Genomic DNA, 15,969 nt, shown 5'->3' on the forward strand with positions numbered 1-15,969 from the left:
CGTGTTTTGGTGACACAATTGATCACTGACTTGTGTATTCTCATGTTTTTATGCGTTTATACCGTCTCTTAAACTTGCAGAACAAAGGTTGGCATTAATGAAATTGCGGCAATGCTGGTATCTCCTTTGCGCACTCACAACAGCGTTGTGTTTTATGCGCGTGCAGCCCTGCTGCTCGTGCAATTAGCTGTCTGCGTGTCTAGAGCAAGTGACGGCTATTAATTTATTTCAATAATACACCGCTGAGTTCAACCTCTGTGCTTTATACGCGCATGGGAAACTCGTCGCCCGTATCGCCGTCATGTCTCTACACATATCGTTTTAAATAAATAAAGTTGTGCTTTCATGAGCTATATTACGGGCGATGTTCAAATCGTGAACACATTCTCCCAGTTCTTCATTAAGGCCGGTGCAGATGAAAAAAAAAAGACGCATGCTTTTACGATCACGTCTTTTTTTACATTTTTCATTTATTTATAACATGCGCTTTTACATTTATCATTTTCGTTGTGCCATCATATAGACCCTGATAAAACTCGACTCTCTACAGTGCTTGTGCAACTTGAAAAAAAAAACTGTAGTGAGGGGATTTTACGGATGCGCGGGATCATGAGCTTTGTTCCAGGCCTATACTTGTCCTGACGATGCCTGTTTCCGCAGGCGGCCAGTTACCACTTGGTTTTCTCAGCGCGTCGTAAGCAGATGCTGGCGGCAAGGTCGCTTGTGATTTTCACAGAACCTCACGTAATGTAGCAGGCGGGTTCCTTGTCCACCTTGCTTTGGCCGCGCTTCTCCATTCCGCGCATATACGGCACTGCGTCAGCCGCTGTCAACTCGCTCTCCTTGCCAGGTCATGCCTATGCGGATAATGCTGAGGTGCTCTTCCGGTTTCCTTTGGCTTTCCCTTCTCTCTCCCCAACGCGCCGTCGCATGCATGTGGGAGTTTGATGCTTAATTCCACGCCTGGTTTTGTGCTCCTTTAACGCATTACTCAGCAGGTTGAAGGATCAGCTTTTATGGAGAAATGTAGCGTAGTTACGGGGATTTTGCTGAAAATCTGTATGAACCTAAATGTCTACGCTAGCGAGATGGAAAGGCGAGTTGTTTCCTGCACAAGTCAGGAATCTACATCGGATCAAACGTTGCTGATAGCCTTAGTCTTTTGTATCGATTTGTAAATAGAAAAGGTTGATCTTGAGCAATGGCGAATTCGGCAAATTGCATGGCTGCTAATCGTGGCGCCTTGATGCTCTGTTTCATCCTATCATCGTCGCACGAGGGCGATTTGTCGAGGATGCCATTAGACTTGCGCAAGTACTCCTTCGCAGGTGCGTGATTTCTGGATGAAATAACACATTTATTTGTATAACAAAATCAAATAACATTCTAAATCGCAGAGTTAGCATACAGATGAACAATCAGCGACACTGCCTTGGCACTTGCAGATTCTGGTTCCCGTTCGCGTATGTCCTGCTTTCTTTCCTTTTCCCAGTGTTCGCTCTACGTTCAATAGTCAAGCGCCTTCTATTAACGTTCCGTGAAAACAGTACGACAACCACAAATGAGGTTATGCGCCGGAAATTCCTGCAGACTGCACTCAGTAGAAACATTCCGAAGCAATTTCTTTATGCGGATTATTGCATGTCTTTCTCGTGAATTTCACGAGGCCATTGCATGTGTGACTGAAAGTACAAACATGTACTCAACAATTGCCTAAACAAAGCAGATCTGATCCACTTTGTACGCTAATATTGATCGACAACAATGTGGGCTATTCGATATCGCCGAAGCCTTTCTGGAACTTCCTTACGAACATTGTGAAGTCACAAAAAACAAGATAGCCCACGTTGCGCCTCAACCGCCCAGTGTTCTGAGCAAACCGCGTGCGCAAGATGAGCATAATAAACTAAGCCGGGCACATGTTTACTGGAACCCTCTTGTTACCCACTGTGTAAAATGGTTCTCCGCTTTTCTTATATTTCGTACAAAGCAGCATAAACCATGGAACAAGACCGAAGCCCTGCGTGCTTAGTGGCGGTCAATATAAGCTGAAACAAGTTACCCGTGGTCGAAGGGACTCCGAAACTGTACGGTGGGGCCGACGTAGGAAGAACTGACGTAATAAAAGTTAGTAATTTGAACAGTACTTAGTTCTCCTGCCTTTTTGTTTGTCGGCGCCGCTGTGAAACTTGAGGCTCCGTCGACCAGGATTAGCTTGTCTCAGCTCACATTGGAGCCGAATGTACCTTACGTTCACTGTCTGTCACAGAAAATAAGGGGTCGACAGGGGTTGAACGTTGTGTTTACTGCTGGCAACAAGTTGGAAAGTATAGTATGCGCCGCCGCGCAGAGAAGTAAAGAGCAGTTGAGCGGGACAATAACACGTGACATGTGTTCAGCACGTAAACAATTTGTAGAATGCTGGCATGGGTTGTTACGATCGGTCATTGGGGACAGCCAACGGCGAGCCTCCTGCTTTCCTCCGGCGAATCGCTTCAGCTTTGTGAAGCTGACAATGCGTCCCACCAGAAAGACCAGCGGCGACACCATGGTGAGACACGTTTGACCAATGCGTGATTGAGGGATGCCACTCGGCCGCCGACCACAACGCTGGGGCCAAGGAACTCCAGGGAAAGGGCATTTCTACGCCGTTTTCTTACAGTCGCTGCTAGCCGCCAAAGCCGATTGACAGACGAACTTTGGCTGCTGGGCCATCAAAGGAGCCAAGTTTCCCTACCTACGAGTGCCCCCTCCTCACTTTGGGGCAGTGGACGGCGTGCGCCTGGGATGCTACTTCTCCCATAGTGCTCAGTGAACAAGGGCGCCGAACTGATACCCTCGCCCTCATGGCAGAGTGCTTCCTTCGGCGACTTTGGACTCTCTGGTTGTAGGAAGGCGCCACTGCGGATTTCCCTGGCCTAGGGATCTAGGGAGGACAAAAGGAACTTAAGCGGACTTTTTCGGCTCCGCTGGCTTGCTCTCTGAAAACGATGTAGTAGCGCTTACATGTAGCTTCTGCGTGGTGCAATGCACTGGGCTCCGCGCCCCGGCCGCGTATTTAGAATTGCTCGTAGATACAGCGGGGCGTGCCACTTTTGAAGGAGCTCGACGTTTCTGCGCAGGCGCGAGTAAGAGCGGGCGCGAGAGAGAAAATCTGGGGGCTTTTGCTCCTCGAATATATGACTCAGCCTAGGCACTACGGAGGAGGTTTCTTAGAGTGCGTTGTATTCGTTTGTCCCCTAGACATGCCAGCATTGCAGAGATCGGTCGAGTTGGTTTATACGCTCCGCCGCTGGCTGCCCGCGCGGTGAGGCAGTGGGCGCGGACGCCGCTTGGTGATCGCTGTGTCTGAAGGGACAATGTTCTGAGTGGTGTTTTGTAAGTCGCGGGTCGCTTTTTTCGCCGCGACGATAGATCGGATTTTTTACAAGCACTGCTCCAGGAGGGCACATGTAACCGGCAAACGGAGGCCTCAGGAGAGCACCTGAGGTTATATTAAAGCAGGAGGCGCAGAAACTCCGGGGCACCCAAGCGGTAGCGGGGGGATCAAAGCTGGAAGCCCGACTGGTCCGTGGGTTGGGGCCGCAGAGGTCGAAGAGTGCCTGCGGGTGTTCGCATAAAAAATTGGCTGTCCGCGATAGCGGACAGCCGATCTTATACTCCCCTGGCACGCGCAGGCCTCTGCGAGCCCCAACTCACGGACCAGTCCGGCTTCTAGCTTTGATATCCCCGTTGCCGCTTTGGTGTCCTGGAGGCGCCGCCAATAATGCGAAATAATGACACCTTGTTTTCATTAGTAAAAAAATTACCGACGATTACGTTACTTCCTAATGCGAAATTTGAGCGCAGCAAATAAGCTGTTGCACCTTTTCGATAGATTGAGGCAAAGAAATCGAGCAACACATGTATGCGCTATCACAGAATTTTTTTTTTATTTTTCACACGTATTCCTTTAACAAAGACTCCACTAGGTAAGCTTCTGCTTCGGCGGCACGCACCTCTGGATTCTGACGGCGACGGCGCTGGGCCTCTGCTCTGGCAGCTCGTTTAGCAGCAGCAGCAGCAGCAGCAGACGGAGGACTTCCATCGGTCGTCTCGCTCATGGCTCAGAAAGAACTGGCAGATAATTTCGCAGTGGCGAACGGCAGCGGCAATTTCGGCTCGGGCGGTGCACATATACAGATCCGCCGCCACCGATCTGGCTCTCTGATTGCCACCGCACAGGGCGAACGGCAGCGGCAATTTCGGCTCGGGCGGTGCACATATACAGATCCGCCGCCACCGATCTGGCTCTCTGATTGCCACCGCACAGGGGTTGCATTGGAGGAGGAGCGAAGAAAGGAATTAAGTTCGAGCCGGCGCTTTGACAACCGGAGACTCGCAGGAAGAGGGGGGAGGGGGGCGGCGTGTACACCCAGCGGCAAACGATGGGGGCAGAAGCGCGCGCAGCAAGCGGACAACACGATAAAGGGAGGAGGGAAGAGATAGCAGCGACTGACTGATGCCGCTGACGCCGATAGTGAGTCAACCCCAGCTGCGGAGTTGGTTTCAGGGACAACGCCGCCGATGCCGACACAAACAATATGATACCCTCGCTTCCGCAGCGCTAAGAACCAGGTCTAGCCGTGGGAAGGTGGTCACGTATTCGTCGACGTGCCGGGGCCTACGTGAAATAACCGGCGCGTCGGCAACTGAAGAGCACCCTATCCGCCACACAAGAACAGGGGGGGGGGACCCTTTCCTCCTCTTTCTGCATGGCGGCGACGGTGTTCTATGCAGTCACGTTATCTTGACTCTCTAGCGGCGTCAGCGGCATCCAGCGGTATCAGTCGGTCGCTGCTAGCGCTGGGGGGATGAAAGGGGGGCGGAGCTGGTTACGAGGCCGACGACAACGCCGACGACGACGCGAAACCCAGGAACGGACGCCAAAGAGCTGCGCTCTAAAACATGATCGATTAAATATGATTGCGTCGAGCCGCCAACTTGCGATGCTAAGTTCAGCACAACCGCGCCCCGCAACTTCTGCCGGCACGCCTAGGGACAAGCGCATACACTGCGCTCCAAGAAACTCCTCCGGAGTACCTAGGCAGAGTCGTATTTTCAAGGAGCAAAACTCCCCACATTTCCTCTCTCACACCCGCTCTCACTGGCGCATGCGTGCAAACGTCTGTTGTCTCCGCAAGTTCCACGCCCCGCTTTACCGAGCGGTTGGAAATACGCGCCCCGGCCAGTGCGAGATTGACCATTACTTCCATTTTTATGGCAGTAAGTATGCCTCTCCTATGTAAATAAACCCCCTGTTCCGTTTCTCCAACCTCTCGACCTCGTGCTCATGAAGAAAAAAATCAACGCTCGTCAAGAGAGCTCGGACGACGCGGCGTGGGCCCTCGTAACCTCCGTGGGACACGCGTCCCGGTAGCGTAGGGCAGCCTCCCGCTACGAGACGCACCGGCGGCGTGGGCTAGAGAGGGTGACCCTCGGTGTGACGTCAGACTCCGAGACGACGACCCTCGAATACTACGTGGTGTATGCTCAAGAAAATCATGTTAACTTTCGTCGCTCTTTTGAGAGCAGGCAGGTAATTGCCACAATCGGAGATCGAATATGGCCACAAGCGGTAGGTTACCACTGAAATTCCGTCTAATTTCTATTTTTCTTTCTTTTTCTTTCTTCTTTTTTAGGTCGCATATCTAATTGTATACTCCTAGTAGAACTTCAAGCAGCGCGAAGAAGGCGAAGACAACAATCGAAAACACAACTGTGAAATTTATTGAAAGAACACTCAGTATTTATAACATGTCAAAAAACACCAATAACCGAAAGGTTGAAAAGCATGCGCACTGCCTTCAAGTACAGGTGCTTATCTAAAAAATCCCAAAAATTAGATAACCACCTATACTTGTAGGCAGTATGCACTCGTTTCAACCTTTTGTTTATTGGTGTTTTTTGACATGCTATAAAAACTGTGTGATCTTCCACAAAATTTTCCAGTTGGTGGTACAGCGCTCGTCGTGCTGTCTGTGTTTTCGATTGTTGTCTTCGTCTTCTACAAAACTGTTACGATACTGTACAGTATCGTTATCTGGCCTATAGAAAAGTACAAGAACAAAGTATGTAAACAATTGAGCAGCTACACCCATTAGAGAAAACTCGACTCTAACCCAACTTCAGATTACAGCAATATACTGTGAAAAACACAATACCGGAGCTCCTGTCCAGGGAACTAATCACGTAATCTGAATATTGCTTCATGATGCCCAAGAACATAAAAGCAGGCCGCCTTTATCTTCTTCCTAAAATACACAAAGTTCCCGTCGAAGAAATGTTTACAGCAGAAATCCCAGGTCGGCCTATTGTGTCTACTACCAACACACGTATACTGAGTCACTATCTAAATTCTTAAATCACCACCTGTCAAACATCCCCACCGCCCTCCCAACTTTCTTTCAAGACACGCAGCACTTCCAGCGAATTATCGACGGCATCAACGCCAACCGAATCCTTTTCCACCGCGCTATTCTAGTCACTTTGGATGTTTCTGCCCTTTACACCAACATACCCATGAGTGAAGGAATTGAAGCCGTTTCTAAATCCCTCGCAATCAATCCCCAAGCGCACGCTCTTGAAGTTTACTTATCGCTCCTTAGGTTAGTTCTCACGCTCAACTATTTCGAATTACATTCTAGTCACTACCTGCAAACTTTAGGCACTAGTATGGGCACACCATTCGCTCCCACGTATGCGAAAATTTTGGTGAGACAGCTTGAAGCAGACCTGTTGAAATCCTACCCTTTAAAACCCCACACCTATCTTCGTTACATTGACGACATATTTATAATATGGGAACACGGCACAAGCGCGCTAATCGACTTAATTAGCCATTTCAATAGCTTTCACCCAAATAATAAATTTACGGCTCACCACTCTCCCAATCAGATCAACTTCGTCCCGCGCTTCCCCACACGACACCACAGCTCGTTTCATCGGTCAAGGCGTCAGCGTGAGGAATAAGCTCTTTTCACAACTCGCCCATCCAGGGCGGGGAAGAGAAGCTGTGCTCCTTTGCTTTTCGTTCGCTTGGCTTGAGACGGAGTGTTTACCGAGCGTGACTTCACGCGTTGGCTCGTTTGCTTTGGTCCACGTGCGTTGTCTGTTTGTTTATTAAATTAGTGCAAATGGCATTGGCGTGTCGACAATGAGCGGTAGTGTTGATGCTCAGGCGCCCATTCTTACAAGGCACTTGCAGGAATTAAAACATGACGATGGCATTTAGTCTGGCTGCTTGAAATTGGAAGACGCGCTGAAACAGCTCGTCCATATCTTGGACTTGTTAAAGTTTGTTTGTTTTGATCTAGAACGATCACTACCTGCTGTCAATGTGCAATTGCGGTTCGTTTGTCGCGAAGAAAGCCAGACAAGCGCACTAATCGGTAAAGGTGATTCATACCGCTGTCAAATGGGCACTTTCAATTGCGGGCTGCCTCGATCCAGATAGAACTAAATTCGGACCGAGCACTGTCACACGGTCATTTTAAATCGCATGATTTTGTCCGTCCTTTTTCCAAATATCACCTCAATGGCTCATGAATGTAGAGAAGCCTGAAATTCGTAAACGCTGGTGTTCAGAGATTGAACGTTCGCACTAGTTGCGCGTGGCTCGTTTTGCCTGCCTGTGTGGAGAGCACGAATAATTTGGGCACAGGTAGTGTTACTGACATGGCATAGAGCAGCGTAAATTTCTTCGCGTATCACTTATAATTTTCATGCTATAGAAAGGCATGAATTTCACATTCTTATCTAAAGCGAATGACTGTATGCTTCTCTCTTGACGGGTAAATCGACGACATAATCATTCATTAAATTGTTATTGCGATATCAATTAAATGAACACTGCAGGTGCATTTTGCCGTCGCCCTGATGTTACATATGAAGCCCAAGGGCGATAACACGGTCGCCGCGCGCCGTATGCTGTATGCACGAATGAAAGCGTGCGAGGTTGAGCCGACGATCGCTGTTCCATCTGGCGTGCGCAAGGTAGAAAAGCGGGGAGGACGCGCGCCGTCTTCCGTCGGGCGCAAGGAACCAGGGGAAGGGCAGGTAGGCCGGGCGTTGTACTTGAGCAGGAACTGCGTACGGCGCGGTTGCGCGGTCGTTTATCTTGTAAGCGGTGTGCTTTGGGGGCAGAGTCTTAGGTGGCCCGACGGCTCGTAGCTTTGCATTTGCTGTGTTCTCGCAGCTCAGTTGGCGTTGAAGCGACAGCGAAGGTGACTTCGCTCGCTGCTGCCGCCTCGCTTCGTCGCGCCAGCGTTTTGGCAGCGGCTTTCCGCGGTCATCGAGTGCGATGCTAGCGCGTGCGCGCTGGCGCCATGCGTGTTAATGTAGTCGGTAAGCGAATGTTTGCAAGTATGTACGGGCGATAAAACTACTATCGTCAGGTGTTATACACATCCGCTAATTTGCTATCGCAGTCAACGCTTGGCATTTCGGGCGAAACTGCGAATTTTAACCGCTGCAGCCGGCTTAAATTCTGAAAATCAATCTTCGCAGCAGAGATCGGCTGACTCCGCAAGGACGAGGACCAGTTGCTGCTATGGAACATGGAGTATACGTTACAACACGCAGAATAATTAAACTACAGAGGATGCGCTTAACCATGCCACTGTGGGAGCCTATGCGGAGAGGTAGTCGCCGTAGCCACGCTTTATTTAGGCCGGCCAGCCACGGTGCCGCGGGATCTCGGGAGCAGCCGACCCAATGGCACTCACGTCGAGCACCGCTGGCGTGTGCTGTTCTCGTGCTTCCTGCACGTGAGCCCATCTTCCTCTTCGCCTGCTTTGGAGGCGATATAGTCGCGCCGCTACACCACAACAATATAAATACAGAGCCTAGGTGTTGAGCGGCCGCGCACAAGATAAAAAAAAAAAATGTGCGGATCCCACGCGCTGTGGGAATCGATGTAAGGGAAGCTTTCTCTGCTGTTCGATATGATTGACGATAATTAGCGGCGATGTTTACGGCGAGTGTTTAATTTCTTCAACTTTTAGTCCTGCGCAAGAGTGGTGAGTTGCTGTTCAACGTTACCTTGCGTGCACAACTGCTGTTTGTCTATATAGTACACAAAACACAGGGAGTGGTATTTGCTTAAAGCTTTGTTTTGTGCTATATTTCATAACCTCTGAGAGGGTTGAGCACTGCCATTGCCTCACATGGAGCATCGCAACCGTGGCAGAAGTACTGAACTTTAGTTCAATTAATTATTATGGGGCTGTACGTGCCAAAACGACAATCGGATTATGAGGACTCCGGATTGATTCTGACACGGTGGTGTTCTTTAGCCTGTCCCTAAATGTAAGTGCACGAGCGTTTTTTTTTATTTATTTCTCCCCCGTCGAAATGCGGCTGTTACGGTCGGGATGGAACCCGCGACCTAGGGCAGTGCCATAGCCTCAAAGCTGCGGCCACACAAGCGTCGAGTGACCAGTTCCGTTGTGCCGCTTAGGTCTTGCTGGGCGCTTCAATTAAAGTGACTCTGCTTCTTCGCCCCCTGCGGAAGCTGTCCGTTAATTTGGCATACTTTAATTGTGTTTTTTTTTTTCAGAAACATCAGAAACGTAACGTACCATACCTTGAAATTAAATTTATGCAGTTTCCCCGCAACCACTATCATGCCTATATTAAGTAGCGTTTCCTTGCCTTCTCACGTCACCTTTTCCTTATCCCTCCCCCAACCCCTGTGTGGGAACTGCAAGAGTGGCATGGCAAGGCTGTTATTCACTCGTTTCGCGACTGCGTCGGTTCTACCCCATCTCTACCCCCTCTCCCATTCTATATAGGTTTCCTCTGGACTTGAATGTTAGTAGAAAGGTAGGCGCTGCAGTTTCTGCAATGCTCGTGCGGGGCTTCGGGTGTTGCAATAGTAGTGATCTACGCATATTGTTATATTGCAACAAACAAATTTATTTAACTTTGTTTTCAAATCTACAATGTGGCCATGCAGTTACGACTACATTAATAAGCAAAAAAAACTGCAGATTCAGTGTACGTGTTGGAATCTATGCGAAGTGAAGTTTCTGTCAAGTGGTCAATTAAATGCTGGTAATGTAACTGCGATATATACAATTTCTCTTATTTTCAACAATCCAACATGTCATATTTTGCAAGGTTTGCTTATGCACCGCATAGGTCACAACCTTAATGTCATGTAATCTTTATGCATTACACTGTTCACAAACTATACCGAAATGCGAACGGCAGTTAATGTAGATGCACGCTGCGAGACATCAACACAGTGACGTTTGTTGAGCAAGAAATGGTGCGAGGTGTATGCAGATGAATGAATAAACGTGCTTATGTACTTATTTATTTATATACCTCGCTGGCTGCAAGGTTGCAGTATTGTGCGACGGGGAATAAAAAAGTTGTTCCGAACGGAAGAAGGGCACAACATTAAGAAAAAAAAACAGCAAAAAAAGCAATACCAATACATTGCACCAACTAGCCCAACGTGTTTTACTGGTACAACATTATACAATACTTAACAAACAATAACAAAAAAAATTACTGCCCATGCACTCTGTACAGATGGTAAACCGGCGAAGCTGAAATGTGCGGCCCCGGTGTTTATCACTGGGTAAATTCCAATGGTTTATTCAAGTCTTTCTATATTATTGGCTATGTCTGTGTTTCTTAATGAGATTATGCACGCGTTTGGCTTGGGTTTATTACATTGATAATTTGGAATGACACTCATCGCACTTTGCAAGATCACCATCATGGAAAGTGCAGTGAGTGGTTCATTGTGTTAATCCAGCGAGTCCATCAAAGTCTTCCTTAATTATGTTACGCATTTGTGTTTTGTAATGCGTTAATCATAATGTTTATGACTCGGTTATGCACTGTAGTTACCAAGTGACACACCGGGGCTGCACATTTAATTTAATTAAATACGTGGACACATTTTTGAACCAATTGGGAAGTAGAGAAACTGCTGCACGCGTGCTCTGCTGCTAGAGAGAAACGACGTCATTATCGGTATAGCCAATGGCCTACCACTCCTTTGCTGCGAGATAATAATGACATCATGATCTTGTCTTAACCCCGTCCCTCTGTGTACCTTCCCTGCAATAATACGTAGATAAATGTATGTTTGAAATGCATAAGCTTTGCTATGTCTACCCAACAAGAAATTTCTCCGTCCATCATGCAAGTCGAATGCAATGGCTCACACACCCCTAAACAATAGCTCATACCCCTACATTCTGGTTTTTGGGATCGGACCATGAGTGTTTTGCCTAGGCATATACAGCTTCACTGTAAAAAAGAATGAACACCTTTCTGCTAGAGACCAAGGCGCACTAACAAATGAAAGTTTATTGAACATGCCGAGTAAATGCTGGTTTACAAGCAATAAATCGAAGTTACACAAAAAGCAGAAGCAAAAACTGATGTGTGCCTGGAACTGGAAGAATGTTTGCATAAGCAAGCTGTCAGTCTGTCTATTGGAATAACAACAGTGTTTCTTGAAAGGTGCTGGCATGCAGGATTGGTAATTGTAATGATTTTTTTCCTGCACTGGGAATTTTTGCCTATTTTCTTTCTGCAGCATTTTTATTTATGTTTGGCTGCATCAAGCACCAATTTTTATCTATCCTTCAAAGATTTCTTTCTTTTTCTGGGGAAAACACGGGGAGGCGGGAGAAGAAAAATTCAAGACGATGAGCAACACGAGAACAAGGTGAACGTAGGAGCCAACGTTTCCACAAGTGGACCTTGAAGAAGACAAGTCCACTTGTCGAAGCGTTGGCTCCTGCTTTCACCTTGTTCTCGTTTTGCTCATCGCCTTTTTTTCTGGTAATTTGTATAAATCGCCACATTGTTGCAAATGAACCTCAGTTGAAAGTTAGTCTTTATCCATCTCTAGTGTCATCCTGTTGACACTGCTTCATGCTATGCAATCTTGCAACATTTGTGTGTGTGTGTGTGTGTGTGTGTGTGTGTGTGTGTGTGTGTGTGTGTGTGTGTGTGTGTGTGTGTGTGTGGTACCATTCTTCTCCTGTGCAGCCTTACGCATTCATTAACTATAGTGCAACAAGAATACGATGGACAAGAACAAAGTGAACACACACAGAGCGCTTCGTTTTTGTCTGTTGTCTGTTTATTTATTTATTTATTTATTTTATTTATACAAGTACCTGCAGCGCCACAAGGGCATTATTGCAGGGGGGGACAAATTGAAGAAAAGTGAACATGTGGCAAAAACTTGATACAGCAGAGCACAGGTGGTAAGAGTAACAAAATACGTAACATAGATGAGTCATCTCGACGGCAAAACGGTCTTGTGAAATGCGGTGCAAATTTGCAAGACAGAAATGGAAAGGGTACACTATCGCATGAAGTGCAATGCCAGCCAAATGATATAAAGAAAACGGGATAATATACTACGACAGACTGCGTGACAATAAAGACAGAAACTCTGAACACGTTTTACATTCACCAATGCTCCTGGGAAGCCTATTCCAGTGTGCGGAAACATGCGGGAAAAATGAATTACGGAAGACATCAGTACGACAGCGCATTTCAAGGACTTTCAGCTCGTGATCACATCGTTTAGAGATGAAGTGGGGAGGGAAAATGTACAAGTTCTTGTTTATTCCTGTGAGATCAAAGTAGATTCGGAAAAAAAGTTCTAATTTTGCAGTTAATCGGCGGTGTGCTAGTGATTTCCAACCAAGGTCCTCTTTAAGCAATGTAATACTGCTACGGAAATTATAATTACCAGAAACAAATCTTGCAGCGCGGTTTTGGACGCGTTCGAGCTTTTCTATAAGTTTAGAGCTTTGAGGGTCCCATACCTGGCAAGCGTATTCTTAATAATAATAATAATAATAAGTTAATAATGAATACACACAAACTCATCCAGTTTTCAGTTATTATGTCGGGCTCATAAGCCCGCTTGTGTCCTGGAATATCTGCATGGCTATGTATCCTGTCATTTAATTTCTGGCCATGTGCTTACAAGTCGCGTGTCAATCTCCTGATTTTCCTGACAATCTTGTGTGATGTGCAGGCCCAGACAGTTTCTGGTAAATCCGTGCAGGGTGTTGTGCAGGGTGTAATCTTCACTACAAGTGCTGCTTTGATTGCTTTCAGCTCAGCCTTTCTATGTGTAGGATGACCTGGAATGTTACTCATTTATATGGGGTTTAGTTTTATGTAGTGTCATACTACTGTTACACTGCTATTGCCACATCAGTGTATTATGTGTGCCTGATATTTGCTTGCATATTCATGATTATCAACCTCCTTTGTGTGTTCAGTAGTAGCATAGTCTCCTGGCCTAATTGTTTGCCCCCATATTTCACGGTATGGACGTGTTTTTTTCTCAAGTTCAGGTGCTCCTGAGGATGTTTCTGAAGGGAGGTGTAGTCATCCTTGCATCTCATATGCTAGCTGGCATAGTATCTTGGGACCAGGTTCTGAACTCTTGAGGCAAAGAATTTGTGCTGCAGGCTGCAACGCTACTCTGTCTGGGTGCTTGTTCGTTTGCTGTTTCTCATAGAGGACTTCAAGCATGGTAAAGTCGGAAATACCTGTTGTTACCCGATGCCTGTATTCGATGAGTTGTCTTTTTTGTGTGCTGCTGGTAATTCGTGCCGTACCATACCTTGGACACAAGCACAGCATCTGCGATTTTCAATAATATCCACTCGTCCATCCTCCATGATTTCAAGATGAATCTTTTCCCCAGATGTAGAATTTGCATCCAGGCATGGCATAATTGTTTCACCCACATTCTGGCTCTGCTGTCATGGTCTTACACTAGCTGAGGATTGGTGGATGTTGACTTGCGGGTATGTTTCTCCAGCTTTTGGGAGCATAATGTGCAATCTGGAGTAGTTCTTGATCCTAGTCTTTTTTCCGACGTCGATGTAAGCCAACTTATCAGAAAGCGAGAGGCCAGACTGGCCAAAAATGGCTACAGTGTTGTCGAGGGCTTGTTGCATCATTCTTAATTTCTATATAAGATAGCTTTCCCATAGACTCCCACCACAGGCTGTAGTGCTTCTTGTAGTATGCCTGTGTTAGAGTGGGTGGGCCAAATGTACCTCCACCTCTCACCTGGAATTTTCTGTCTCTCCGAAAGTTACTGTTTAAGTGCTCTACCAGAAATATTTTTGCTCATCGTTCCTCTTATTACAGTAGCATGAGGTACTGCTGTGTAAAGCCTCTTCACTCTCTTAATTCATTCATAAGCGGTATTGCACAATGTCCTGCAATAAAGTTTCTGCTGCTGATGGCCTACTCATATCTGCCAAAAGGAAGAACTCTTGAAAAAGGTTTTCTTTGTGCTGTGTGTGCGACGTAGTATGAGCATTCATGCCTTGATATTTATACATCTGTAGAACCAGCTTCCTGACAGAGTACTTGCTGTACCTGATTATGCTTATTTGTGCAGTGCTCTTGAACAATATTAATTGATGAAATTAATATTTACACACTCGAATTATCACGAAAGATGGTTGATTTACAATTCTGCCTTTTGCTTTCTATTGGTGTTAGATTTTGCATAAGCATGCCCCACTATGCAATAGTATTTTGAAGTTTAGGGGTTCAATAAAAGGTAATGAAGTAAATCTAAGGGCAAGAGCTTTTTTTTTTACCTATGACTCCCATCGAAATAGGAGTCATGGGACTTCCATGGCTGGCAAATCAACCCCTCACCTTGCGTTAGCAGCAGAATGCTGTAGCCACAGTGGCAGGTGAATAAATTCAAGAACAATATTTTTGTCTATAGATTTTTTCTTGCCTGTATGTAAGTAAAATTTGGAATAAGTTTGTCATTGCAGAAAAGCCCAGTTCGTGGTCCTTTATTGAATAAGCCACATATTGTGTATAGTTGAAATGCAGAAATTTGATCTAAAATCCTCGGGTGATATGTTCTTGCAAGTAGCATGGTATTTCATTACTTATAAAGAGTAATCACAGCATATATCGTTATATGGGTTTACACACTAATATATGTGATCACGAACTTATTAGAAACATGTAAGGCATGAATGTTTCTGCACACTTGATCAGCTGTGAACATGCAGGAACTGTTGTACTGGCTGAACTGACTGACTTCACTGCACAGTATTGATTTACTTTTCTTCAGCGTGTGCTTTTATACTGTTTTATCCCCACTAGAAAGGCCGTTTGCCTGCTTTTCGCATTGTTGCACGAGTTTTACATGATGGTGCAGGAGGGTACGTTGTCACTCTGCCACTATAGCCTGCAAGTAATTTACTTAATCTACTAGCTGTAGAGTTAATTACCTTTCAAAGCAAGTGTTAATACAGATGCAGTAAGGATACAAAGTCCGCAACGTATTCAACGTTTATTGGTTTCTGTGCAAGAAAAAAAATTCTCCAGAGAAGAGGTGCAACGTAACGAGCATGTAATATTTTATTCAAGCCACAGATTTCATGGTATCGTAGCAAATTCATTACGATAGCCTACACTTTTGCTCTTTCAAATTTAAAATTCACGCTTGAACACCAACAACAACATGCAACTGAACGGTACCGCGTTCAGCACAACGTTGAAACTTCGGGTACTTTGCTGTCTTGTCATTTGCCCTTACCGAAATTGAAATAATTCAAGCTGCTCCGTAAGCGCGATTTTTGCATGCTACTGAACAAAAGACAATTGTGAAGACCTCGTCGTCTGGTGGGAATCGAACACCTCCTAGTACTGACAACTCGCAAAGGCGTACGAAGCAAACGTGTAAATACACTTCATTTCCTGCGTAGCGTGTCAACAAACGCATAGAAACGGGAGAATGGAATCTGCAGAACAAGTTTATTATTCTCCCTTCCCGTACGTACCGAATTCGGAAATTCACGTCTCCGCTCATTGCACTTATTGTGCGAACGAGACGTTCATTTGAGGGATCGACAGTCGTTTGTGCGCAGGCGCGAGCAAGAGAGG

The 15,969-nt window shown here is 46.3% G+C and overlaps 1 protein-coding gene across 3 annotated transcripts in view; it reads left to right on the plus strand.

Annotated features, from left to right (window-relative positions):
* LOC142580123 (protein O-mannosyl-transferase Tmtc3-like) overlaps positions 1-15,969 on the plus strand; it is an 870,647-nt gene that overhangs the window by 613,375 nt on the left and 241,303 nt on the right. The window lies entirely within an intron of this gene.

The sequence above is a fragment of the Dermacentor variabilis genome, chromosome 4 (genome assembly GCF_050947875.1).
Source record: "Dermacentor variabilis isolate Ectoservices chromosome 4, ASM5094787v1, whole genome shotgun sequence".
Taxonomy (NCBI): domain Eukaryota; kingdom Metazoa; phylum Arthropoda; class Arachnida; order Ixodida; family Ixodidae; genus Dermacentor; species Dermacentor variabilis.